The 3,576-nt window shown below is 33.9% G+C and overlaps 1 pseudogene; it reads left to right on the top strand.

Annotated features, from left to right (window-relative positions):
- Window positions 1-367: 367 nt before the first annotated feature.
- Window positions 368-3,154, top strand: LOC118635322 (annotated as a pseudogene).
- Window positions 3,155-3,576: the final 422 nt, after the last annotated feature.

The raw sequence follows: 3,576 nt of genomic DNA, 5'->3' as shown, positions 1-3,576 counted from the left end.
TAACTCTTAGCACTATGTCTGATTTTCTCAAATCATTTAACAAATATTTCCATGTATCCTACTTATTTCTGCTTCTGACCCCCTCTACTGTACTCAAGAACTTTTGATAAATAAATGCAAGAATGAATGAAGGTACAGGGTGACTGATAATAAATATGAGGTTTCTTTTTGGGGGGGCAATGCAAATTTTCTGGAATTAGATAGTGATTGTAGTTATAAAATATTATGAATTAAAAATCACTGAACAAGATATTTTAAAAGGGTAAATTTTATGGTATATGAATTATATCTCAATTTAGAATGTAAGATATAATACCAAAAATCTATTAGGTTCAGCCATAGGAAATGGCCACTTTTGTCTATCAAAATGAATGGATCAGTAATTTCATAGTTTATCCTAATTTAGTATGTCCTTCACAATAATATGATAAAAACAGGTATTTTTGTAAATGACAATAATAATTCTAACTACTACAATTACTCAGTTATAAAACCCCATTGAAGAAAATAAAAACAATCTCATTTAAGTTGTCCACCTACATCTTAAAAATCCTCCTCTTCTTATGCTAGTGTATCTTTAGTAGTTCACTATTGATTATTGGAAAACTGAATTCTGATCATCTCAAGACTCAGGTGTATTAATGCAGCAGTTCTCAATCTGTGGGTCATGACCCCTTTGGTTGTCGAATGACCTGTTCACAGGGGTGGCCTAATACCATAAGAAAACACATATTTCAGATGGTCATAGGAACCTAGACACCCCTCCTCTATCCATCTCCAGGTGAGTCCACCCACATACAGATAGTCCCACATACAGATATGCCCACATACTAGTACCTGGTGTGATGACATCATCATGTCAACCCCATCACACACTTTGTACAAATACAGGTGTATGTGACAGGGTTGGCGCCATAATATACCTATGTGGACCAGTCACACATGTGTAGAGAGCAGCTACTCTGTTAAAAGCAGCTACTGTGTTGAAAGCAGCAGAATTGAAGGTAAAATGACACTACATGAATTATAATTACTGGGTAAATGTAAAATCATGTACTGTAAAATCATCAACTACTGCAAATATATATATATATATATATATATATATATATATATATATATATATATATACCTGTGCCATGGGAACTGATTGGTGTTTTTATATCCTGCTGTTTGATGTGAATATTTCCCCCTTGTGATAGTAACAGGTATGTAAAAAAAAAAAACACAGAATGGTAAATCATAAGAAACTGTAATGAACTGTATTGACTAAATTATACCATGTATCATCTTTTGTATTATTAAAGCTATTGTTATATATTGTTTTCATTAGCTAACCATCCCATGACAACGGGTCATGTAGAGAAGAATGTTAAGAAAAGAAAATATAGTGAGAATGTTTTACAGTATGGTTTTACCTAAAAAATTGCAGCAGGAATTGAAAAACTGCAATGCATTATTTTTTGTGAAGTTATATCAGCTGAATCTATGAAGCCAAACAAATTAAAATGCCATTTTGATAGCAAGCATCTGAGCTTTGCTGGCAAGATACCAACTATTGTAGAAGCAAAGCTGATAGACTCAAGAAAGCCAGACTTGACACTGATGGCAAGTACCACAAACAAAACATAGCAGCCATTAAAGCTTTATATTTGGTGGCACTCAGAATCACCAGAGCTATGAAACCTCACACCATTGCTGAGGATTTACTGTTGCCAGCGGCCAAAGTCATTGTTCGAATTATGATAGAAGAAGAATTTGTTACAAAATTGAATGCAATTTTCTTATCTAATGACACTGTCTGCAGAAGAATAGGTGACATGTCTGCTGATATTTTTGATCAGGTAATCCAGGAAATTAAATCTGCTCCACTTCCAATATTTAGCATTTAGCTTGATGAATCTACAGACATTGCAAACTGTTTACAGTTACTGGTTTAAGTGAGGTGTATTAATGATGGTGACTTTAAAGATGAGTTGTTGTTGTTTTTGTTTGTTTGTTTGTTTTTGTTGTTTTTTTTGTAAACCTCTTGAAATGATAAGTTGATTCATTTCTAAAAGAGTATAAGATCTCTTAGGAAAATGTTTGTGGTGCTTGCACAGATGGTGCTCTAGCTATGCTAGGATGTCAATCTGGATTTCAACATTTGGTACTGAATGAGTCACCAAAAGTCCTGGAACTCACTGTATGATTCATTGGCAAATACTAGCAACAAAGATGCTGCCACAAGAGCTACAAGAAGTAATGAAAAGCATCATAAGTTCTGTCAATTTTGTAAAGGCGAGCACTTTAAACAGTCGACTGACTTTGTAATTGCGAAACAAGTTGAATGCCTGGAATAATGCTCTGCTATTTCACACTGAAGTGAGATGGTTATTGGCAAGAAAAGTTTTAAAACATGTTTTTGAGCTTTGTGATGAACTCAAAACCTTTTTTAATCAGAAAGCAAGACCACATCAAAGCACTTTTTGGTGATGAAAGTGAACTGCAGAAAATAGCTTACTTGGTTGCCATCTTTGCCTACTTGAATGAGTTAAATTTATCACTGCAAGCACCAAATACAACATGCCTTGATTTGTCTGAAAATATCTGATCATTCAAAATAAAACTTCAGCTTTGGCAAAAAAATATTGGATGAAAATAAAATTTACATGTTGCCTACCTTATCTGCTTTCTTTGATGAACATGACATTGTACCAGACAAAAGGATTATGATCACTTCTATGAAAGAACACTTGCACATACTTGCAGACAAAATTTCACCATACTTTCCAAATCTACCTGACACTCCCTTGCACTTGCCGGAAGCCCATTCACAGTCAAAGTTGAAGATGTTCCTGAGACAACACAAGAGGAGTTCATTGAACTAATTAACAGCGATGCAGCAAGAACTGATTTCTCTACAATGCCAGTTACAAAATTCTGGTTCAAGTGTTTTCAGTCATATTCTGTTCTGTCTGAGATTGTGTTGTGCCTTCTTCTTCCATTTCCAACAACATATCTTTGTGAAAAAGGGTTTTCCAGCTTGTGGGTTATCAAGTCTAAATACAGAAGTAGAATTGTTGTGGAAGATGATCTTCATTGTGCTCATGCAAAGACTGCCTGGAGAATTTCCGATCTGGTGAAAAAGAAGTAATCTCAACCTTCACACTGACATTGGCTTTTTATGCATACTGTCACAAAATGTAGCAATATAGTTTACTGTTGTTATATTAAGACTGTTACCTATGCTACACGATGCTTCACGACAAAATTTCATTTATTTGTAATTAGAAATAAATATTTCACAATATATAATTACATATTGTTTTTGTGATTAATCACTATGCTTTAATTGTGTTCAATCTGTAACAATAAAAATACATCCTGCATATCAGATATTTACATTACAATTCATAACAGTAGCAAAATTACAGTTATAATGTAGCAACAAAAATAATTTTATGGTTGCGGGTCACCACAACATGAATAACTGTATTAAAGGGTTGTGGCATTAGGAAGGTTAAGAACCACTGCTCTGAAGTATTAAACATACAGCTTTCTCAGAAATTCTGGTATGAGTTGTTCAGCTACTGA

This window comes from Molossus molossus, unplaced genomic scaffold, assembly GCF_014108415.1.
Source record: "Molossus molossus isolate mMolMol1 unplaced genomic scaffold, mMolMol1.p scaffold_m16_p_2, whole genome shotgun sequence".
NCBI classification, from domain to species: Eukaryota; Metazoa; Chordata; class Mammalia; order Chiroptera; family Molossidae; genus Molossus; species Molossus molossus.
Note: the sequence above shows the minus strand (reverse complement) of the source record. Positions and strands in the feature narration are given on the sequence as shown.